Genomic DNA, 26,331 nt, shown 5'->3' with positions numbered 1-26,331 from the left:
GGTGCATGTCCTGATGGACCAGCTGCATCAACATCTAAATTGGTAGCAGCTTCACCAGTAATTTCTTCATTGGTAGCATCAGAACTTGTAGATCCTGCAGTATCAGCATCCTCTGGTAAAACAACAGTATGAGAGGCTATAGAGGCTTCATCATCATCCTCTAAATTCTGATCTGCAGCCAGGTTCTGGTTCTTCAGTATGTACTAGATCAACTATAGGTGACATAGGAAGTGTAGGTATTTTAGCTTGAGCAGTTTCTGGTTGTGCAGAAGGAAGTGATTCAATAACAACTGGTTCTGTTGAGATCAGAGATTCCTGATCCCCTTCCTTAGCTGCTTCCACTATATCTGAATCTGACTCAACTATGTCCCTATGAGCTCTCTGTTTCTTTAATTTCTTCAAAGGTGGAGACACTGTAGGAGCTTTATCATCAGATTTTAACTTTCTAAGCCTTCTGAGGGGCCTAGAACTCCCAGTTACAGTATCTTTCTGAGAATAAACCTTCTCAACTTCTATAACAATAGTTTCTGATATGGGAACCTGTTCCTCAGTTGTTTCCTCAAATCAACAGAATTTAATCAAAACATTCATCATAAAATAAAATTAAAAGTCGATGAAGTAAAGATTAATAAATTTCAATTAAACATGTACAATCACATAATTTGAGAAACAAAGAACAAATCTTACAATTAATGAAAATTTCATTGATATATCAGATGATTACATTCGATGAAATATAGCAATTACATGCAAAAATTACAAGATAGTCCTATTCTACGATTCCTAACATCAACAGCCTTAGTCCTATGCTAAGAAGCCTGACAAAGCTGACGGTGAAGAGAAACAGATGCATAACAATTAATTCTTCTTCCTACTTTCAACAAAGAGAATAGCAAGATGAATGATTTGCTCCTGCTGTTTAAGAATACGAAGATGAGCTTCTCTTTGGAAAGACAACATATCATTTTTAATGTTCTCTGGAAGTTGAATCCATATGACAAATGGAATGTTGTTGATAGGATATGGATTCGGAATTCCATTTCGAAAAATGGTCACAGTTTCTGTGCCATAAGAGTAAAATCAACTGAAATGTGCCATTGTTTGAGGGAAATGAACAGATGTGGTTTTACTGATAAATGATCAGTCATTTAAATAGGAAATGGAATACTAAGGGACGCGAGGACTGGTTAAAAATTGCAAGTAAAAATAATGATCCCTCGAATCCCTAGACTGAAGTTTAATAATAACAGTCAGTAAAAGATCTAAAGCCAGAGTTAATGGGCACGAGATATGATAATAATTACTGTGCGCATGCAGGTTTTCAAGACATACACGCTAACCACTAACCCATAATGATTATGACTGTTTTATCTCACATTAACCAATATTCTGTAAAAATATTATCGTTCAAGTAATGACCAAAAATAAACCAAGTAAATAAATACTTCCAAGTCAGCATCAAAACTTGATTATTATCAGGATTTAAATGTCATCAGAATATGGCTCCTTAACTCGAAAAGTGAATGTGTATTCCTGTAATTCTTCACACAAATACTGATATGGTTTCATTAGAACTTAATCATCAGAACTTCCATCAGAACTTGTCCTCAGAATTTATGCAACCTGACACATAGACTGTTCATCTAAAACAACATTGATCACCACAGTAATTTTCATCATTCATATGGAGTATAAGTGTGTGCATTTAGCTAAATATAAGACAAAGAGTAAAGTCTGATTCACTTCAGTACATCTTAGAAATAAGGCATAACTAAGAATTTTGCTCAAAATCTGTCACTATTCTGAAGTCTACTTTAGAATGAGTTCATGCATGAGTCCACCTCAACTGTTTTGTGCTCATTTTATGCATCTTTTGAAATTCTATTTTACAGTGGCTTCTTAGTGTAAGTGAGTCAGGACTGCTTATCAGAATTTATGTTGCTATCAGAGTATTTCTCCAGTAATCATAGAGTGTGAAAAGTCACCAAGAAAATTTTATTTTGCTTTTCTAATGCATATTACTTAAAACCAGCAATGCACTTGGGTCTTCCCTTCAACATTTTTACTCTACATTGTTAGGTCACACTTTCACTGTAGAGGGGGTGAATACAGTGTTTATTACAATCAAATCAAACTTCAAGAACTTATGTAACAGAAAACAAACTTTATTGAAACAATAAACTCTGTTACAATCTGGAACTGTTATCTCTCAGTGATGAACAAAATATCACGAGAGCTGCTAGGGTTATATTAAATAATATTCTCGATAATGATAACACTTATAGTGTAAACCCTATGTCTGTGTTTATATACTACACAGTTACAAGATAATCGCTAATTGATATGGAATATAATTCTGCTTCCTAAAATATATCAATCAGATATCTTCTATTCCAAGTATTCCATTCTTCACGAAATTCCTTCTTCATGCATATCTCTTCTTATGTTTATCTTGATCTTCTTAACTTTAATCAGCTACTGTCCTTATCTGATCGTCCTTCAACACTTAAGCTCTGATATCTATCTCCTGATGCTTATCTCCTGATAACATAAGTACTGATATCCCTTAAGTTCTGACTTCCAGTATAAGTACTGATCAGTTAAGTACTGATTTGTTCTGTTCAAATAAGATCTGAAATCTAAACATAAAACATATTAGCCATGACATTATCAAATATATCTAACAATCTCCCCTAACTTGTAAATTAGCAAAATATACAAGTTTAACAGATATTTGATGATGTCAAAAACATTAAGTACAAATGCATGAGAAAAAGACAAGATAACTACAACTTACAGTCCTTAAAGCTTTTACCAATTCAACTTCTGATAACAACTTTAGTCTGTATACACATCAGAATTTAAGTAGTTGTAGATCTTTGACTTGGCTTCATCATTTTCTGATCTCTCTGATGTCAGGAGTTGTTCTGAGATAATTCTTCAACAAACATTTCTCAGCATATCTGAGTTCATCAATCATTCTCCGTTTGACATCTTTAAGCTCTGCAGTATCTTCACCAGTTTGAAATATTGCAGCTCTGAGATCATTAATCTTTGCTTTTCTCAACTCCCGATCTAGTCTTATGACATAAGCTTTGTTAGACTCTAGATTGAATTCAAGCCCCTTAATACCAAGATATGTTCTGATCTGTGCAGTATTAGGCTTCATATCAACAATATCACCATTGTGATTTCTGTACTTTGGAACATATCTGCTGTCAGACTTAACAGAATAAAGCCTTTTCTGTCTCTGAATCTGTTCCTTTAAGTAGTTTGCAGCAGTCTCTGTTATTCTGTCATCCACTTGAAGTAAGAAAAGTACATGCTCCAATTCTTCAAAATACTTCAAAGGAATGGCATTTTGTCTTATATGATAAACCCTACCATCTGTCATGAAATACAACATGATGTATTCTTTCAAGTAGGTATGGTAAACCATCTGTACAGATTCTAGTTGATTCAATCTCTCAGGAGTTGCTCCAATACCTGGTTCACTCAAGGAAGTTGGATCATCGGTAGTGTTGTGTACTCTTCTTTCATCAGCACTTCCCAATCCAGTTTTATCTCTAGCTTCCTTTCCAGTAACTACTCTTGCTTCAAAACCACTTGGAGTAGTCTTCAAAGATTGAGTCTGTTTTGCTTTAGTGAATCCTGGTAGGAGTGTTTTAGATTTATTTTCTGATATCAAGTTAACTTGAGCACTGTCAGAGGTTACTTGCTTCTTCTGAATATCAGAACTTACAATTTCTTGACTCTGAACAACTTGAGCCATGTCAGAGGTTGTTTTAAGAACTTTTCTTGAAGTCAGAGCAAGATCATCTTTTCCATCAGTAATTTCTTCTTCCTCAGGAGGTACATAAGGCTTGATAGGTTCACCAACCTTTTCTTTACCCTTGGATCTTGGATCTATCTGTGGTTGTGATCTAGCCAAAGTTTCTTCAGTATGTATCCTTTCTTTGATCACAATGCCTTTAGGTTTTGGAAGTAACTTTTTACCAGAAGCTTCAGATTTAGATGTGACTTTCTCTGATTTAAGTCTGGCTTCTTCTTCCTTTAAACTTTCCAAGTCCATCCCTGGATTTTCTTGAAGAAATAACTGTCTTGACATTTCCTCATCAAGATCTAGAAGTTCATCAGAACTTATCCTTTTACCAGCAGCAGAACTTATTCTTTTCCCAGTATCAGAACTTATTCTGTGACTAGCTTGTCTTGATGTAAACCTTCTACCTTGACTATGACCACTACCCATTCCAGAGTTTCCTTGGTCATCTTTTCCATCATCCTTTCCTTGCAGTGACTTGTTGGTTTTGCATTTGGACTTAATTACCTTCTCCCCCTTTTTGGCATCAGCAGGTAATAAAAGAGAGATAAGTAGTTCCACTGGGGTCTGGATTTCAGTAAATTGCGATTGCTGAGAAGCTTGATTTGTCAGAATTTGATCAATCTGAGCTTGTTGCTTCTCTTGAGTTTTCTCAATATAAGCAACCCTGTCAATGGTAGGTTGGAAGAACTTTTTCTTATCAATTTTCCAAACTTGTTCCTGTTTGATAAAGTTCTCCTGAATCTTGTGTAGCTCTGCATGAGTGTTGGAATGAAGACCTTGTAGATGTTTAGTACTCAATGCAGTGACTCTAAGCTGGGTTTTAAAATCATCAGAATGTAACATTTCATCAGCTTTAGTCAAGTGCTCAGCAAGATGTAAAGCATTTGGAACACATGAAACTGAGTTCCATTCCTTAGTCCACTCCTGACCTGCAGGAGTTTCACTCCAAGGTACTGGTGCATCCCTGAGAACAAACTCCTTTACCAGTTCAGACTTAGGAAGAGTCAGTGGAGGAGTATGTCCTGAAGGACCTGCTTCATCAGCATCTACAGTTGTAGCAGCCTCACCAGTATCTCCAACATTTGCAGCATCAGAACTTAGAGAATCAGTATCTTCTGATAAGACAACTGTGTGAGTAGCAATGGAGGCTTCAACATCCTCTAATTGCTGATCTGATACTAAGTTCTGATCAACAGCCATATCCTGATGCTCACCTAAAATCTGGTCATCAGCATCTTGATGCAGAGAAGGTGTTAGTGATAACTCAGGAGTTTGAACAGCATTAGTAACAGGTGTTGTGGAAGGATTATTTGCTGTTGGAGCTTCTAAGAAAAGTATTTCAGGCACAACCAGGTTCTGAATATCAATTTCAGCACTTGTGCCTGGATCAACAAGAGACATAGAAGGTGAATTAGCCTTGTCAGATACAGGTTCCTGAGATGGAGTTGATGGAGAAGAAGTGACTGGAGCAAATTCCTTGTCTTGTGAGATCAGAGATTCCTGATCCCCTTCCTTAGCTGCTTCCTCCTCATCATCTGAAACTGGCCTTTGTGCCCTCTGTTTCTTGTACTTCCTTGTTGATTTGGATTCCTTGGGAGTTTCAGGAACCGTCATACGCTAAGCCTCTTGAGAAGCCTAGAACCCCCAATTGCAGAATCCTTCTGAGAAGTTGCCTTCTCAGCTTCATTTACCACAGGTTCTGAAGAGGGAATCTGATCCTCAGAATCTGATTCATCTCTCAAAGTAATCCTCTTCCTCTTCTGAGATGTTTGAGGAACAGTCTTTGTTCTCTTTGGGTTAGAGGATGTAGGCTTCACAGTAGGTGCTGAAGAAGAAGGTTGAGCAGTCTGTGAAGTGGAGAGATAGGATTTGAGATAAGTTCTGAGGGTAGGTTGAGTAGAATGAGAGGTAGGTACTGAGGTTGATGGATTTTGGTTATGGTGAGTTGGTTGAACATTTGAGTAAACAGATTTGTAAGTAGCAGGATCAGCATTTACCAGAATCTGTTTCACAGACTGAGGAATCTGTAATTGTCTCACCATTGATTTCTTTGTGTCAGCATTTATCAGGTGTATGTGATTTTGTCCACTTCCTTGCAGATGGAAGATTTTCTCTAGAACTGGATGCTCCCCCATGATTCATGCTGTCTTCGGTTTCATTTTCTGATGCTCCCCCTGAAACTATGCTCTCTGAGTTGGATCCTTCAGTATTTAGATTTTCACTACTTGGCTTATCAGAACTTGACGAATCAGAATTTGAAGAGCCAGATGTATGTTCTGATGCTTCTTGAGATGTGATAATATCTTGAGTATGCTCCCCCTGCATTGGTGCATCTTCCTTTGACGTAGTTACCACAGTTTCAATAACATCAGAGTTTAATCCATCAGAATTTACAGTATCAGGACTTAGACTGTCAGGACTTGAGGTATCAGAATATGAATCTTCATTTTCAAATCTCAGCTGATCATGATCAATGCAATCTTCAAGTCTAGTGATCTTCTTGTCATCAAAAGAGACATTGATAGATTCCATGACCACTTTTGTTCTCAAGTTATAGACTCTGAAGGCTTTTGTAGAAAGTGGATATCCAACAAAGATTCCCTCATCAGCTTTTAGATCAAACTTGGATAGCTGTTCAGGATGAGTCTTGAGAACAAAACACTTACATCCAAATACATGAAAGTATTTGAGATTTGGCTTCTTGTTCTTCACCATCTCATATGGTGTTTTTCCATGCTTGTTAATGAGTGTTGCATTTTGAGTAAACAAGCAGTCTGCACAGCTTCAGCCCAGAAATAGGTTGGAAGCTTTGCTTCTTCAAGCATTGTTCGTGCAGCTTCAATGAGAGTTCTATTCTTCCTTTCAACAACTCCATTTTGCTGTGGAGTTCCAGGAGCAGAAAATTCCTGCTTTATTCCATGATTTTTGCAGAACTCTTCCATTATCAGATTCTTGAATTCAGTGTCATTATCACTCCTCAAAATTTTCACAGAATCTTTGATCAATTTATCCAGATGTTTGACATGATCAATCAGGATAGATGCAGTTTCACTTTTTGTGTGCAAGAAATACACCCATGTGTATCTGGTGAACTCATCTACTATGACCAACGCATATTTCTTCTTTGCAATAGACATGACATTCACTGGACCAAATAGATCAACATGAAGCAGATAATAAGGCTCAAGAATTGATGATTCAGTCTTGCTCTTGAACGAAGATTTTCTTTGTTTAGCCTTCTGACATGAGTCACAAAGACCATCAGGAACAAACACTGATTTTGGCAGTCCTCTCACAAGATCTTTCTTGATCAGTTCATTTATCTTGTTGAAGTTTAAATGAGAGAGTTTCTTGTGCCAATTCCAGCTTTCTTCAGTTGAGGCTCTACTCACTAAACAGATTGCAGAACCATCAGAACTTGTTGAAAGCTTAGCTTCATAAATGTTACCACGCCTGAATCCCTTCAGAACAATTTTTTCTTTAGATTTACTAACTATTTCACAATGTTCTGCAAAGAAATCAACATGATAACCTCTGTCACAGATTTGACTTATACTCAGTAAGTTGTGTTTAAGTCCTGAGACCAGAGCTACATCTTTAATGATGACATTCCCAAGATTGATATTGCCATATCCCAAAGTTTTTCCAATGTTGCCATCTCCATAAGAAACACTTGGGCCAGCTTTCTCCACAAAGTCTGATAGCAGGGCCTTATTTCCAGTCATATGTCCTGAACATCCACTGTCCAGAACTAAAATATTTTTCATGTTGCCCTGCAATCAAAAAGACCACTAATTATTAGTTTTAAGGACCCAGACTTGCTTGGATCCTTTGGCCTTTTTAGGTTTGTTAACATTTGCAGCGGATTTGGCATCAGATTTTATGTTAACAGTTTTCTTATCAGAACTTATACTACCAGACTTTGAATCAGAACTTACACTAGAAGGAACAACAGAAACTTTCTTTAAAGAAGGTTTTATTTGATAATAATCATAGTACAAACTATGATATTCCTTACAAGTATAAATGGAATGCCATAAACTACCACAATGAAAACAAGGATTTTGTGGTTTGTATCTAACAGACTGACTCTTAACTCCTGATTTTGAAGATAAGGAGTTAATATTCTTATTTTTCCTGCAAAAAGAAGCCAGATGGTTAGAACTTCCACAGTTATGACACGCTTTCCTAGGAGCATCAGGAACAGATTTATAGTTATTGATTTTATTCACACCTTCCTTTCCATTCCTGTTTTTCCTAGGTGATTTTACCTTGTTTGCATTCTTAACATCTTTCAGCTTATGCTTAAGCTGCTTCTTTGTCATTAAGCCTATGTTAACTTCAGCTGTCTTTTCCTGTTTTAGTTTGTCAGAAGCTAATTCCTTTTTAACTTCTGATTTCTCGTTTTCAGATTTTTCAGTTACAAACTTAACAGGTTTTAACTTCGGCTTTTGCTTATCAACAGGCTTAATTTCTACAGTTCCTTTTTCATTTTTATTTTCTCCATAACCTAAGCCCTCTTTCCAGTTTCCACTGCTTAGCAAATTTTGAGTTGTTTTGCCAGAGTTAGTCCAAGTTCTGATAATCTCTCTCTCCTTTTCTAACTCAGTTTTTAGAGATTCATTCATTTTTAGCACTTCATCCCTAACATAAAAAGCATCATCTCTATCCTGCTGAGTTTGATGGAACATGACTAACTCTTTTTCTAAGAAATCATTTCTTTTCCTAAATGCAAGATTTTCAGAAGTTAATCTTTCACATGTTAAAGTTTGATCTCTATAACTAACAAACATGGTTTTAAGATATCTTCTCAACTCATTAATATCATCAGTATGAAAAGCATAAGTAGTCTGAGGTACCTTTGTTTCAGCAGCTTCAGAACTGCTCTCAGAACTTGATTTATCAGCATTTGCCATCAATGCATAGTTCTCCTCACTTTCAGAGTCTGAGGTGTCTGTCCAGCTTTTCTGCTTTATGACAAGAGCTTTGCCTTTGTCACTCTTGGTCTTCTTGCAATCAGGAGATATGTGGCCTTTCTCACCACAATTATAACATTTAACATTAGCGTAATCTCCTCTGTCAGACTTTCCTCCTCTTCCTTCAGATCTTCTGAAATTCTTCTTATCAGAACTTATGCCTTTCCTGGAAAACTTCTTTCCCTTCATGAACTTCCTGTATGCAATCTTTGTGATTCCTTTCACCATAAGAGCACACAGCTTCATCATCTCCTCATCAGCATCAGTTTCAGGCAAGCTTTCAGAATCTGAGTCATCATCACTCTCAGAACTTGATGACTCAGTATCAGACTTTATGATAAGAGCTTTACCCTTGTCTTTCTTTGAGGAAGGTGGTTTGGGGGATTCCTCTTCAGCCTTGAGAGCAACTGTCCTTGACTTTCCTCCTTTCCTCTTGCTTCTTTGTTCCATCTCAAGTTCATGAGTCTTGAGCATTCCATAGATTTCATCAAGAGTTGTTTCATCAAGATTGTAGTTGTCTCTTATTGTTGTTGCCTTCAAATCCCAACATTCAGGAAGAGCTAACAGGAATTTAAGGTTTGTATCTTCAAGATCATACTCCTTATTAACCAACGACAAGTCATTCAAGAGTTTGACAAATCTATCATATACATCAGTCAATGACTCATTAGTCCTAGAGTCAAAGTGTTCATACTCTTGAGTGAGTATTGTCTTCCTGTTCTTCTTAACTGTTTCAGTTCCTTGACACCTTGTCTCCAGTGCATCCCATATCTCCTTAGCAGTCTTGCAGTTGATTACCCTGTTTGACATTACATTATCAATGGCACTATGCAATAAGTGTCGTACCTTGGCATCCTTAGCAATAGATGCTATATCTTCAGCAGTGTAATCACTCTTTTCCTTTGGTACGGTCATTGCTGCTTCACCTGCAACTACAACAGCGAGCTTGGTAGGTTTGTGAGGCCCTTCCTTGATTCTATCAAGGTATTCTGGATCTGTTGCTTCCAGAAACATGGTCATCCTTACCTTCCATATGGGATATTCAGATGGTCTCAATATGGGAACTCTGATAGTCTCATATCGACTCTGAGTTGATGTCTTTGATGATTCCTCAGTTTTGGTAGGCTTAGTTGGAGTTTCTGTGTCAGACATGATTGTGTTTGGATCTTTAACTGTATGTGTGTTAACAGAAGGCTCTGATACCACTTGTTAGGTCACACTTTCACTGTAGAGGGGGTGAATACAGTGTTTATTACAATCAAATCAAACTTCAAGAACTTATGTAACAGAAAACAAACTTTATTGAAACAATAAACTCTGTTACAATCTGGAACTGTTATCTCTCAGTGATGAACAAAATATCACGAGAGCTGCTAGGGTTATATTAAATAATATTCTCGATAATGATAACACTTATAGTGTAAACCCTATGTCTGTGTTTATATACTACACAGTTACAAGATAATCGCTAATTGATATGGAATATAATTCTGCTTCCTAAAATATATCAATCAGATATCTTCTATTCCAAGTATTCCATTCTTCACGAAATTCCTTCTTCATGCATATCTCTTCTTATGTTTATCTTGATCTTCTTAACTTTAATCAGCTACTGTCCTTATCTGATCGTCCTTCAGCACTTAAGCTCTGATATCTATCTCCTGATGCTTATCTCCTGATAACATAAGTACTGATATCCCTTAAGTTCTGACTTCCAGTATAAGTACTGATCAGTTAAGTACTGATTTGTTCTGTTCAAATAAGATCTGAAATCTAAACATAAAACATATTAGCCATGACATTATCAAATATATCTAACATACATCTTAAAGGAGTGCCTGATTTTTATTTCTTTTCTTTTTCTTTTGATAAGTGAGGCTTATCAGCACTTAGTTCATCCACCAGATTTACTAACATCAGAACTTAACAGATAAGAAGCACTATTCTAGTTTTTGACTTAGTAATAAGATACACAAAGTAAACTTAACTAAGCTCAATATCAGAATTTGCTTGTGTTAAAAGATTTTCACATAAACAATTACTTCAAATATGGGATCTTTAGTATATTAAAGACTACTAGTTCAGCATCTAGCACGGTTCTCTTAATTGGATTGAATAGTCACAGAAACATTCATATCACTATCAGAGTTTAGAAATTCACATCAGACAACAATCAGCACTTAGAAGATTTCTAATTAAGCACAGAATACACAAAGATGTAATATCTGTAAACACTGATCATAAAGTCTGATGTATCAGAACATAAACTAAGCAGATTTAGAGAAAGAACCTGAAACCATTCCAAGTTCATTTACCAATCTTGTAAAAGTAGCTTCACACAGTGGTTTTGTGAAGATATCTGCTAGTTGTTGATCTGTGGGAATAAAATGCAATTCCACTGTACCTTCATCCACATGTTCCCTTATAAAGTGGTACCTTATGCTGATGTGCTTTGTCATTGAGTGTTGAACTGGATTACTTGTCATAGCAATAGCACTTTGATTATCACAATAAATAGGGATTTTAGAAAATTCTAACTCATAATCCAGTAACTGATTCTTCATCCAAAGAATCTGTGCACAACAGCTTCCTGCAACAATATATTCTACTTTTGCAGTTGATGTGGAAATTGACTTCTGTTTCTTGCTAAACCAAGAAACCAACCTGCCTCCAAGAAATTGGCAGCTTCCACTTGTATTTTTCCTGTCAATTTCGCATCATCTGTAATCAGTAATATCTACTGATTTACCAGTATCTTTATCCAATTTTGTTGCAGTGGCCATATGAGTGGATGCACTTGAACAATCTTGCATTCCAAATTTCTTCAACAAATTTCTGGTGTACTTAGATTGACAAATAAAAGTTCCTTCTTCATTCTGCTTGACTTGAAGACCCAGAAAATAGTTAAGTTCTCCCATCATACTCATTTGATATCTTGACTGCATCAGCTTGGCAAACTTCTTACAAAGTCTGTCATTTGTAGAACCAAAAATGATATCATCAACATATATTTGCACCAAAAGTAATTCCTTTCCATGGTTGAGGTAGAACAATGTTTTGTCAATAGTCCCTATGTTAAATCCACTTTCCAGAAGAAACTGAGCTAATGTCTTATACCATGCTCTTGGAGCTTGCTTAAGGCCATAAAGTGCTTTATCAAGCCCGTAGACAGGATTGGGAAATTTGGGATCTACAAAGCCTGGAGGTTGTTCAACATATACCTCTTCTTCCAATTCTCCATTGAGAAAAGCACTTTTCACATCCATTTGAAAGACTTTAAACTTCTTGTGAGCATTATAAGCCAAAAATATCCTTATGGCTTCCAATCTAGCAACTGGTGCAAATGTTTCATCATAATCAATTCCCTCAGGTTGAGAGTATCCTTTTACAACCAGCCTTGCTTTGTTCCTTGTAATTATGCCATCACTGTCAGTTTTGTTTCTGAACACCCATTTTGTACCAACAACAAACCTGTTCCTTGGTCTTGGCACTAGGGTCCAGACTTTATTTCTTTCAAATTCATTCAACTCTTCCTGTATTGCTTGCACTCAATCAGCATCTTGAAAAGCTTCTTCCACTTTCTTTGGTTCAGTATGAGAAATAAAAGAATGATAAAGACATTCATTTGATGTAGATGTTCTAGTTCTGACACCTGCATCAGGATTTCCAATAATTAAGTCAGGTGTATGTACTTTAGTCCATTTCCTTGCAGATGGAAGATTTTCTCTAGAATGGATGTTCCCCCATGATCCATGCTGTCTCCATCAATATTTTCTGATGCTCCCCCTGAAATTATGCTCTCTGAGTTAAATCCTTCATTATTTGAGTTTCCAGAAATATCAGAACATGAGTTTCCAGAATTATCAGAACTTGGCCCATCAGAACTTGAAGAGCCTGTTGTACGTTCTGATGCTTCTTGAGATGTGGTTGGATCTTCAGTATGCTCCCCCTGCACAGGTGCATTTTCCTTAGGCGTAGTCACCACAGTTTCAATAACATCAGAGTTTAATCCATTAGAGTTTGCAATATCAGGATTTAGATTATCAGGATTTACAAAATCAGAATTAAAAACTTCATTTTCAAATCTCAGCTGATCATGATCATTGAAATCTTCAAGTCCAGTAATCTTTTTATCATCAAAAGAGACATTGATAGATTCTATGACAACCCTTGTACTTAAATTATAGACTCTGATGGCTTTTGTAGAAAGTGGATATCCAACAAAAATTCCTTCATCGGCTTTTAGATCAAATTTGGATAGCTGTTCGGGATGAGTCTTAAGAACAAAACACTTGCATCCAAATACATGAAAATACTTCAGATTTGGCTTTTTTTTCTTCACCATCTCATATGGTGTTTTTCCATGCTTGTTGATAAGTGTTGCATTCTGAGTAAAACAAGCAGTCTGCACAGCTTCAGCCCAAAAGTAAGTTGGCAACTTTGCTTCATCAAGCATAGTTCGTGCAGCTTCAATAAGAGTTCTATTCTTTCTTTCAAGAACTCCATTTTGCTGTGGAGTTCCAGGAGTAGAAAATTCCTAATTTATTCCATGGTTTTTGCAGAACTCTTCCATGATCAAGTTCTTGAACTCAGTTCCATTATCACTTCTAATTATCTTCACAGAATCTTTGACCAATTTATCCAGTTGTTTGACATGATCAATCAAGATAGATGCAGTTTCGCTTTTTGTGTGCAAGAAATACACCCATCTGTATCTGGTGAACTCATCCACTATGACCATAGCAATAGACATGACATTCACTGGACCAAATAGATCAACATGTAGTAGGAGATAAGGATCAAGAATTGATGATTCAGTCTTGCTCTTGAATGAAGATTTTCTTTGTTTTGCCTTCTGACATGAATAACAAAGGCCATCAGGAGCAAATACTAATTTTGGCAGTCCTCTCACCAGATCTTTCTTGACAAGTTCATTTATATTGTTAAAATGTAAATGAGAGAGTTTCTTGTGCCAATCCCAGCTTTCTTCAATTGATGCTCTATTCAACAGACAGATTGCAGAACCATCAGTACTTGTTGAAAGCTTGGCTTCATAAATGTTACCATGCATGTATCCTTTCAGAACAACTTTGCCTGCAGATTTGCTTACAACTTCACAGTGTTCTTCAAAGAAATCCACATGATAACCTCTGTCACAGATTTGACTCACACTCAGCAGATTGTGTTTAAGTCCTGAGACCAGAGCTACTTTTTCAATAATGACATTCCCAAGATTGATATTTCCATATCCCAAAGTTTTTCAAATATTGCCATCTCCATAAGAAACACTTGGGCCAGCTTTCTCCACAAAGTCTGATAGCAGGGCTTTATTTCCAGTCATATGTACTGAACATCCACTGTCCAGAACTAGGATGTTCTTCCTGTTGCCCTGCAATCACAAAGACCACTAATAATTAGTTTTAAGGACTCAGACTTGCTTAGATCCTTTGGCCTTTTTAAGTTTGTTAACATTTGCAGCGGATTTAGCATCAGAGTTTATGTTAACAGTTTTCTTATCAGAATTTGCAATATCAGACTTTGCATCAGAACTTATACTAGAAGGAATAATGCTAACTTTCTTTACAAAAGGTTTTATTTGATAATAATCATATTACAAACTATGATATTCCTTATAAGTATAAATGGAATGCCATAAACTACCACAATGAAAACAAGGATTTTGTGGCTTATATCTAACAGACTGACTCTTAACTCCTGAATTTGAAGGTAAGGAGTTTATGTTCTTATTCTTCCTGCAAAAAAAAGCCAGATGGTTAGAGTTTCCACAGTTATGACATGTTTTTCTAGGAGCATTAGGAACAGGCTTATAATTGTTACTTTTGTTCACACCTTCATTTCCATTCCTATTTTTCCTAGGTGGTTTTACGATGTTTACATTCTTAACATCTTTCAGCTTCTGTTTAAGCTGCTTCTTAGTCATTAATCATATGTTAACTTCAGTTGGCTTATCCTATTTAGGTTTGTCAGAAGTTACTTCCTTCTTAACTTCTGATTTCTCAATATCAGACTTTGCAGTTACAAACTTAACAGGATTTACCTTTGGTTTTTATTTAACAACTATAAGCTCAGTTTCTACAGTTCCCTTACTGTTCTTATCATCTCCATAACCTAAGCCCTCTTTCCAGTTTCCACTACTAAGAATATCCTGAGTTGCTTTACCAGAGTTAGTCCAAGTCTTGATAATCTCTCTTTCCTTTTCTAACTCAGTTTTTAGATATTCATTCATTTTTAACACTTCATCCCTAACATAAAAGGCATCATCTCTATCTTTCTGAGTTTGATGGAACATGACTAACTATTTTTCTAAATAATCATTCCTCTTTTTATAAGCAATATTTTCAGAAGTTAATCTTTCACATGTTAAAGTTTGATCTTTATAACTAATGAACATGGTTTTAAGATATCTTCTCAACTCAGTATTATCATCAGTATGAGAGGCATAAGTAGTTTGAGGTACCTTTAAGTTAGCAGTATCAGAACTGCTATCAGCATTTGCCATCAAGGCATAGTTTTCCTCATCCTCAGAATCTGAAGCATCTGACCAGCTTTTCTTCTTTGTGACAAGTGCCTTGTCTTTGTCACTTTTCCCTTTTCTTCAATCTGGAGATATGTGGCCTTTCTCACCATAGTTGTAGCATTTAACATCTGAGTAATCTCCGCTGTCATACTTTCCTCCTTTGCCTTCAGATTTTCTGAAACCTTTCTTTTCAGAACTTGCACCTTTCCTGGAAAACTTCTTTCCTCTTCTGAATTTCCTGTATGCAATCTTTGTGATTCCTTTCACCATAAGAGCACACAGCTTCATCATCTCTTCATCAGGGTCTATCTCAGATATACTTTCAGTTTCTGAGTCATCATCACTATCAGAACTTGATGACTCAGTATCAGACTTTGTGATGAGAGCCTTGCCCTTGCCTTTCTTTGAGGCAGCTTCTTTGGGAATTTCCTCCTCATCCAAAAAAGCAACTGTCCTTGACTTTCTTCCATTCCTCTTTGCTTCTTTGTTCCATCTCAAGTTCATGAGTCTTGAGCATCCCATAAATTTCATCAAGAGTTATTTCATCAAGAGCATAGTTGTCTCTTATTATTATGGCCTTCAAATCCCATCTTTCAGGAAGTGCTAACAGGAATTTAAGATTTGAATCTTCAATATCATACTCTTTATCAACTAGTGACAAATCATTCAAGAGTTTGACAAATCTGTCATATAAATCAGTTAATGACTCATCAGGCTTTGAGTCAAAGTGCTCATATTCTTGAGTGAGTACCGTCTTCCTGTTCTTCTTGATTGAATCAGTTCCCTGACACCTTGTTTCCAAAGCATCCCATATCTCTTTTGCAGTTTTGCATTGAATTACCCTGTTTGACATGACATTATCAATGGCACTATGCAGCAAATGTCTTACCTTTGCATCCTTTGCAATCGATGAGATATCTTCAGCAATGTAATCACTTTTTTCCTTTGGTACAAACTTTGCTGGCTGACCTGCAACTTCCACAGAGAGTTTGGTTGGCATATGTGGTCCTTCATAAATCCTGTCGAGATATTCTGGATCTATTGCTTCCAGAAACATAGCCATCTTCACTTTCCATATAGAATACTCAGAAGGTTCTAACATGGAAACTCTTATAGTCTCATATCGACTATGGGTTATGGTTTTTGGAGGTTCTTCAGTTTTGGTGGGCTTGGTTGGAGTTTCTTCTTCAGAAATGATTGTTTTTGGATCTTAAATTGTTTGTGTGTAACAGATTGCTTTGATACCACTTGTTAGGTCACACACACTGTAGAAGGGGGTTGAATACAGTGTTTAGCACAATCAAATCGATTATAAGAACTCAAGTAACAGAAAACAGATTTTATTCAACACAATAAATTTTGTTACAATATGGAACTGTCCTCTCTCAGTGATGAACAAATTATCACGAGAGCTGCTAGAGTTACAAAGAATATAACTTCGTTAATCGTAATACTTATAGTGTAAACTCTATGCCTGTGTTTATATACTACACAGTTACAAGATAAATTCTAATTGATATGGAATATAATTCTGCTTCCTAAAATATATCAACCAGTTATCTTTTCTTCCAAGTATTCTATTCTTCATAGAATTCTTTCTTCATGCAAATTTATTTCTGTCTTAGTCTCGATCTTCTTTCCTTTCAATCAGCCGCCTGCCTTATCTGAAAGTCATCTTAAGTCCTGATATTATCTCCTGATAAATATCTTCTGATCACTTAAGTTATGATATCTTAAGTTCTGTCTTCAGTTTAAGTGCTGATTTCCAGTTAAGTACTGATTTGTCCTGTTAGGTAAGATCTGAAAACTAAACACAAATCATATAACACATGACATTATCAAATATATCTAACATTCTGCCACTTAAAAGAATCCTAATTTCCCCTCTCAGAAGGAACATTTCTGAATTTCTTGACTGAGAGTTTCCATCCTTGAAGGTGGAAGGCAACTTTTCTATGAAAAAAAATTTCTGGCAGGTACACTTGGATGTTTGAAGCTTTGAGTGAGTGACACACTGTGAGACTGAGTGACAAACACTTGTGTGTAGAGTGGAGTGAAACACATTGTGAGATCACTAAACATCAATCACACACTTACACTGTGAGAAATGGTTACCAAATAATCTCTTCACTTGTTTGGCTCATCCTAAGGTTCTACTATGAATATATTTTCAAGGAGTACTCAACTAAGGGGAGAAATTATAAAAAGATGATGGTCTGATAGTCTTTCTGAAACTAAGAAGAGGGATTTCTAACTTTATTGTACTAAGGAAGGGATTCTTCATCTTAGGGGGAGAGATTATTGGGTTTTGTTTTTGGATTCTAAAATGATTTCTATGTGTTTTATGGGAAAATCTGAAGATTATTGAAGACACTATTTGGAAGACGTATCTATCTGCAACTTTATATAAGGGAGAGAAGAATTTGTTCTCTACTGAAGCTGAATGTGTACAGAAGATGCGGTAGATATAAGATAGTAATATTTCCAAGTCTAGGATTGAAAGCTGAAAGCTGATTGAAGATTTTTGGTTAAGGTTAGTTTAGTTATCCTCCAAACTTTCGCTTCTCCATTATTATTTGATCGTCAGGTGTAATAGTCAAATAGGGGAAGATTGTTGTGCAAGATATAAGTTGTATGTATAACTCAACAATACTGATTTGGATAACTCAACATAGAAAAAGGACTTTGAAATAATCTAGGTTCCACTAGAATCAGTGCAGATTGTTTATTGGGAATATACACAAAAGGTTTTGTTAGCTGCACTGAAGAAGACGTCAACAGTGATCCGTATGAAGTTCATTAATATGTTTAGGCATCGGAGGAATAAGGTTGAAGTCATTTGAAGCAGTTATCGGGACCAGTGTGAAGACCTCAAGGATTCCTAATGAAGTTGGTTATATTTGATAGAAGACTTGACAGTGGTTTGTACGGGTATAATACGAAGGCTTGAGAGCGAAAATAGTCATTTGTGAACCAGACCCTTGCACTAGATGCCAGTGATCCGTGAAAAGAAATAGAGTATTATTTTTAGAAATACTGTTAAGTGGTTTTGTACTCGAGAAGACTAAAAATATTTTGAAGTACGAAATCCCGGAGATTAGAAGACTTGAAGATTCAGAGGACTACAACCTGAGGATTTATTTTAATCTACGACTGATTTTTTATTAAATGAATAAATGGAAATCAATTCATTTATTTATTTAATTTAACATCAATATTTTTTTTATCGTAGGTAACCCGCAGCTGCTACCCTTCGGGTGCGCACTAGGTAAACCCTACGGGTTCATGCAATTGTCTGCAAACCACGTGAATCAAGGTAATATAACATCAACATTTGATTTTGGAAAAATAAATTAATATTTGATTTTTATTTAAATAAATAAATGAAAATCTAATTTATTTATTTATTTATTAATTTTTCAAATGTTTTAATTTATTTTCTAATTTTCTGCCAGCCAGATTTCTACTTGCATGCATGCACTCGTTCATTCGGTTATTAAACAAAGAAAACAAAACTAAGTTTGCAAATAAAGAAGAAAAATGGCAGGGTGTGGTACTAGGGCCCACATTCAACTCTGGCTGTGTTGATCAAAATAAAATAAACAAGTTGATATTTGGAGTAAGAGAATGGCAGCCCCGAGAATTTGTTTATTAAACAAAAGAAATCGACACTCAGGTTGTACAAAGAAACTAGGAAATGACAGGTTTATTTAAAGTCAATCCAATGCGCATGTAAGGCGCGTGGATATCACCCTCCATGTTTCCTCAGTTTATTTGCCACGCATGTAGCTCAATCACCGTCTCCCTGGCTGTCTTGTTTTGTGACCTCGCGAGTGGAAGGATCATGCATGGACAAGTTTAGTGCATCCCAGGGGCCTACATACTATTCTGCCTACAAATTGTGTTTTGAGAAAAAGAAGTAAAAGGAACAGAGAGTTTAAAGAGTCGCAACTAAGTGAATTCCCTTGGAATCTCAAGTCGCAAGTAACTGGAAAATCAGGAAAATAATCTAAGGCATGTACAAGGTGGAGTATAGTCGCAAGTAAATGTAAATAATTTTCTAAGGCAATTGACATCCTATAGTCGCAAGAAACTCCATCCCCTGATTATTAGTGGTTGCAAGATAGACTCCCATGAATGCTCTGGGGTCACTAGTAACATTGTTCAATTGCAAAATAAGTTAAGTAAAACATTTACGGGTCGCAAGTTAAAATACAAGCAAATATTCAGGGTCGCAAGTAACAAGGATATTTGCAAGCTGTGCAATATAAACACTTGGTTCTAGTGCTGCCATGTGTACATCTTCTCTCTCCAGCCTATCAATCAATATAACCAAATAGATGCAGACTGTATATCTATATATCCATTTTTACAACACTGCGGAGCTTTTGCAAAATAAACTCAACACTTCTTGAAAGCTTGATTTGATAAGAAGAGGTCATGTCAAATTTGTTCCACACCATTTAAAGCCTTACAAACTTGTAACACTTATTATTTAAAGTTTTCTTGATTGTATTTAATATCATTTGATAAGAGCTTTAAATTCTTAGAGTGATAGATAGAACACTAGATTGATAGTTATTATTATTGGTTTTCTCTATATTTGTTGCTTCGAATCATTTATATTCGGAGTTGTAAGCAACCCTTTACGGTTTAGTTTCTTAATAACAAGAATTATTCCGTGAATCTCCTTGTATTTGTTTATTTCATTTCGAGTTTTATTTTTCGCTGCATTAGTTGACGAAAAATAAAGAACATACATTCACCCCCTCTGTATGTACCTTTTGTACCTAACATCTTTTCCAGCTCAGCAATCCTCTGATTCTTTCTCAGTCTTGCCTAATCTTTCTTATTATCATTTTCCTCCTAATCATCCAATCTGTTAGTGTTTGTACCATACACACAACACTATAATGTATTAGTTTAAGACATTTGGATTATCAATGTTTATGTTCTTTCTATTATTACCTCTATAATTTATTATATCTTAATTTACAGCGATATAGATGTTAGATTAATAAATGTCCTTGGAATATTATAGTTTCTGTCCAGATATCATCAATTATATCTAACAATCTCCCCCAACTTGTGCATTATGAAAATATGTACAAGTTCCCATTGATGATGTCAAAACTATCTAAATGCAGTAATCAAGTAAGCATATTCGTTCTTACTTCAGTGAATATCAGACTTTACTCTTCATTCTGAATTCTAACACAGTCTGGAAAATCTTCAAGAAACTTTCTCAGCAGATTTTCTTCCATTACATCCAAATACCATTGCATCCTCTATTTATGTTCTTTTAGTTCATCTGTTGATTCATCATTCTGATAGATGGAAGCCCTAAAATTATGTAACTTTGAATTTCCAAGGGATAGATCATCCAGCTCCAGAAACCCAATTTTTTCCATCAGGATTAAAGGTTAAAACTTTAATCCCTAGACTCATTTCTATCTCGGCTCCTCCAATAGGCTTATCAATAGCATATTCAGTTTGATCAATGTACTTTGGAATGTAGTTAGATTTGTAAGGCATCCCTCTCTACTTTAACTGTATTAGGTTCTTTATGAATGCAGACCATCTGGCACTTACATAATTAGTTACCCTGAGAATTGTAGCAATAAGTTCCAATTCCTGCCATGGTTTATCTCTTAACTGTTCTTGATTCAACCTTAAGTTTCTACCAGACTCCGAAAAATAAATCATTTTCTCTCCAACACGATCAGTAATAATTTGCAATGATATGATCTTCTGTAAGTCTTCAAGCATCACATTATCTCCAATTTCTATCAAATTAACATGCTTTCTTAAAATGAAAGCATCTCCCACTTATGGATCATCATTTAATCTTCCAAGATCACTTGTGATTCCAGATCTTGTTGGATTTTTAAACGCAGCGGGGCGTGGAAAAACACTTTTACACACACAAAATCCAAATAAAAGCATATAAATCGTGAATAAAAATTCGAGGGATCGAATCTAACCTTTAAAATTAATTCGGAGACAACGATCAGAGATCCTTAGCAGTTGCTCCTCAAGTATGAAGCACTCCACCGGTATCCACCAAGAAAACGAATTTTAGGAGGAGGAGGAGGTGGAGAGAATTTGGTTTTCTAAAACTTTTGGGTTTCTGGGGTTAGAATAAAATAGGGTCTATAATAGTGTATTTATAGGCAAAATTTTCAGCTGAAATTTTCCCATAAATATTATTATTATTATCCCATTTATTATTCTCATTAATAATTAAAACACCTTTTAATTATTAATCCTTTTTCTAAACACTTTAGAAATAATTCTTTCTCTTGATTTAATTTCCAAAAATTAAATCCTTAATTAATAATATTAAGAAGTTTTCTTAATTAATTTATAATCAATTAAATCTCATTTAATCAATTATTAAATTTGCCAATTAATTATTTATTTCACAAATAATTAATTATTTAGCCATTATTAATTAATTTCTCCACCATTAAATCATTCTCTTTTTATGGTGTGACCCTGTAGGTTCAATATTAAGCCGGTAGTAGAAATAAATAATAATAAAACTATTTTATCATTATTTATATAAATTCCCTAATTTATTAAATATGATTAATTAATTAATCATATTTATTCTACATCGTGAGTGATGCTTCTCAACATATCGCGACTATCCGGATAATATGAATTCACTGCTTAGAATACCAAGAACCTGTTAGTGAATAGTTACCGTACAATAAACTCCTTCTACCCTACAATGTCCCGATTAAATACAAGGCATGGATCTCGTGTCAAGCCTATCTAATTCAATCACTTGCTTACCATTTACTATACGTAGTTCTATGCAAATTAGAAACTCCTTTCTAATTTCATTTACTCTGGCCAGAGATTCCTGAACTAGCATAAGTGGATCAGCCTTGAACATTCGCTTCCTTCACTGGAAGGGGTAGGTCCTTTATTGATCATACACTATCTTCGTGTACAAATTCCTATATCCAGAAGAGCCCTAATAATTATCCCTGGAGACTAAGAACTAAACCAAAGCATAGTTCAGTGTACACAAGATGACTATGATGACCTCAAGTCTAAGGATACTTGTACAACTATCACTAAGCGAACAACTGCTGACACGTGAGTGAACTCCATCAGTTGTTCAGCTGTGCGAGTCATGTTCAGTGAACTTATTCCATAATAAGCACCTACATACTAGCTATAGTGTCACCACACAAATGTCTATGAGAACAGACATCCTTCATAATGAAGCAAGCATAGTATGTACCGATCTTTGCGGATTATTAATTACCAGTTAGTAATCCTATGACCAGGAACTATTTAAGTTTAGAGTTATCATCTTTTAGGTCTCACTATTATGATCTCATCATAATCCATAAAAAGCTTTACTCTAAACTATGGTATATCTTATTTAAACACTTAAATAGATAAAGCCCGTAATAAAAACAAAATAAGTCTTTATTAATATCAATGAAATCAAAATAGATTACATAAAAGTTATTCCTAAATCCTAATACATGATTGGACTTAGGACATATTCCTTTCAATCTCCCACTTGTACTAAAGCCAATCACTCTGGTATCTAATACCCATCTCATCTTTATGACGATCAAAGTGACTTTCAAAAAGTAGCTTTATGAGTGGGTCTGCTATGTTGTTGTGTGTGTCAACTATAATTCAATACAATATAAGAAATGTTACCGCGCTCCCACTAGCCCTTTTGTAGATGCATGGTTCATCTACGTTTTTGATAAAATCAAACTCTTTGATTATCTCATCAAAACGAATGTTCCATCTTTCGAGAAGCTTACTTTAAACCACATTAATCGCAAGCAAAATCCGAACTGATTTTAACAGGGCTTCATGTAAAAAGTTTCATCAAAGTCAATACATTGCCTTTGTTTGAATCCTTCAAGGATAAACTCCTTTTCCAAGAAGGTAGCATGTCTGGAGACAAACACCCGATGATATGTGTAAAAGTAATACCCTATAGTCTCTTTAGGATATCCCACAAAACTACATTTTACGGATCGATATTCCAGCTTATCTGGGTCAACTTTCTTGACATAAGCTGGACATCCCCAAATCTTAACATGTTTAAGACTCGGTTTCCTATCTTTCCATATCTCATACGGAGTTTGAGGAACAGATTTGGAAAGCACCTTATTCAGTAAATATGCTGAGGTTTCCAATGCATAACCCCATAGGAATACTGGAAGATTTGCATAGCTCATCATGGACCGAACTCTGTCTAACAAAGTTCGATTTCTCCTTTCAGATACCAATCTGGAGGAGTCCACTGGGAGACTATACCATTTACTTTGAGATAATCTAGAAAGACTCCATTAAAGTATTCACCACCTCGATCTGATCGAAGAGTTATAATACTATGTTTGGTTGTTTCTCCACTTCATACTTATATTCTTTGAACTTTTCAAAGGCCTCAGACTTGTGTTTCATCAAACACATATCCGAATCCAGATCTATCATCTATAAAAGTAATGAAGTATAAAAATCCACCCATGGCTTGCGTAGACATTGGTCCACATACATCTGTGTGTACCATTCCTAGCAAATTTGCAGCCCTCTCTCCATGTCCACTAAATGGAGACTGCCGTGCCACTATAAAGTGAGATTTACATCATCCCTTTTCTTTTATTAGTCTGTTCAATCTGAAGTAAATTATGTCACATATATACAGACCATTATTTAAAGTACCACGTCCATAAAGAATATTATCTCTAAGAATTGAACATTCATTATTCTCAATAATAAATGAAAAATCCATCCAAGTCTAACATGGGAATAATATTCCTCACAATCGAGGGAACAAAATAACAATTATTTCAAACAATAGTCTTGCCCGTAGGCATATGTAAATGAAATGATTCTACATCTTCAGCAGCAACTCTTGCTCCATTTCCATCAGTAGAATCACCTCCTCTTCCTCAAGAGTCCTACTTCTCCTTGGTCCCTGCAACAAATTGCAGATTTGAGAACCACAGGCGGTATCTAATACCCAAGTAGAAATGACATATTCACTTCTATCATGAACATACCTGAATCAGAAGCGGTAGTCTCACTACCCTTCTTCTTCAATTCTGCAAGGTAAACCTTGCAGTTCCTCTTCCAGTGCCCCACCTTGTTACAGTGAAAGCAAACAACTTTGCTCTTGGGGTCTTCAGCTTTTGATGGAAACGGCGTTTTCTCGCCTACTTTCTTCTTCTTGGAAGAGTTCCTCTTCCTTTTCTTAGGATTGGAACCTTCACCAATTAGAAGAACAGAACTCTTCTTAGGGGGAAAATTCGATTCCGCAGTCTTCAACATGTTGTGGAGTTCAGGCAGGCTGACATCCAACTTATTCATGTGAAAGTTCACAACAAACTGCGAGAACGAACTCGGAAGCGATTGCAAGACCAAGTCTTGGCTCAGCTCCCCATCCATGACAAAACCAAGTTGTCCAAGACGTTCAATCAAATTGACCATCTTAAGTACATGGTCATTCACAGATGATCCCTCAGACATCCTACATCCGAACAACTCCTTCGATATCTCATATCGAGCTGTCCTCCCCGCCACATCATACAACTCTTGTAGATGCATGAGGATAGTGTGAGCATCCATTTGCTCATGTTGCTTCTGTAGCTCAATGTTCATGGAAGCTAGCATGATGCATTGAGCAACATTAGTATCATCTATCCACCTATGATACACAACATATTCATCATTATGTGCATCACCAGCAGGTTCAGTAGGCTTAGGTGAGTCAATCACATATTCCAGCTTCTCAATCCTGAGAACAATTCTCAAGTTTCGAAGCCAGTCAGCATAATTAGGACCAGTCAATTTGTGAGCATCCAGTATGCTCCTTAGTGATAGTGTAGAAGACATAACGTACAAAGTAAATCTGTAAATGATAAACACATAACAATACTTAGCAAATATTCGATTTCATTTCAAAACACTATATGAATCGGGTCTTTATTCATAAGTGGCTCCCACTAGTTTTCCTAATTTATTCAACCCCCTACGTGAAAAATTAAGCATTCATAATTCTAGTGGGAATAGGGATCCTACATCCATTACACGACCCCGGCTGTAGCACGAACCGCCATGTAATGTTCAATAGGCAGACAACTCTTGTCAATTACATCTCATGTTATTCCCTAATCAAACTTTAGCCTCTTGAATAATTGAGTCTCGGCTGTAGCACGACAAACTCAATATTCTAAGTCAAGTCTAACCCAACATTCCGTACAGTTGAATCAGTCCCCAAAGGCCCACGGCTGTAGCACGTACCGACCTTTAGATTCTTATTCAATGTACACATCTCTATGTAATAGACAAGTATTTCTTATTTCGAAATCAAAGCCCTTGGCTGTAGCACGAACCGACAATGATTCAAAAATAAGAACTACTTTTCTATCATGTTGGAAGGCTATGACCGACACAAGCCCGTTGTATCATTGGCCAATTACTACTTGATATTATTTAATTTTAGAGGGATTATATTACGTTACAATCATAATCATATTATAAAGAAATTCTTCCTTTTAAATTAAATATTTCAAATCAATAATCAATAATCAGACGATTCCCAGATCGGGTGGAGCATTGTCAAGAGGCGTCACTTAATAACCCTTTCTTACAGATAGAAATCTGTTGTTGACAGAATCATCCTTTCTCTCATATCAAAAATTCATATTCAATTGCGTGTTTCATAAACACAAGAATCTCATGATTGTATTCATAATATTATTATTAAGGTTATGAAACAATTTCACTATACTAGGTTGTCTAACAAACGCCTTATGTTCATTCAACTTCACCTAAATCTATCATCGCATGATAAACTAAGCATATATCACATATATAAACATGAATAAACATCAAGGTAGGCATATTATATCATCTAGCACATTCGTCTAAGCAATATACATCTCTATGTATCACATGAAGTATTTAAAAGCAATTTAAACAGTTAAAAAACAGCTTAAAAACAC

This window comes from Apium graveolens, chromosome 6 (assembly GCF_009905375.1).
Source record: "Apium graveolens cultivar Ventura chromosome 6, ASM990537v1, whole genome shotgun sequence".
Taxonomy (NCBI): Eukaryota; Viridiplantae; Streptophyta; class Magnoliopsida; order Apiales; family Apiaceae; genus Apium; species Apium graveolens.
Note: the sequence above shows the minus strand (reverse complement) of the source record.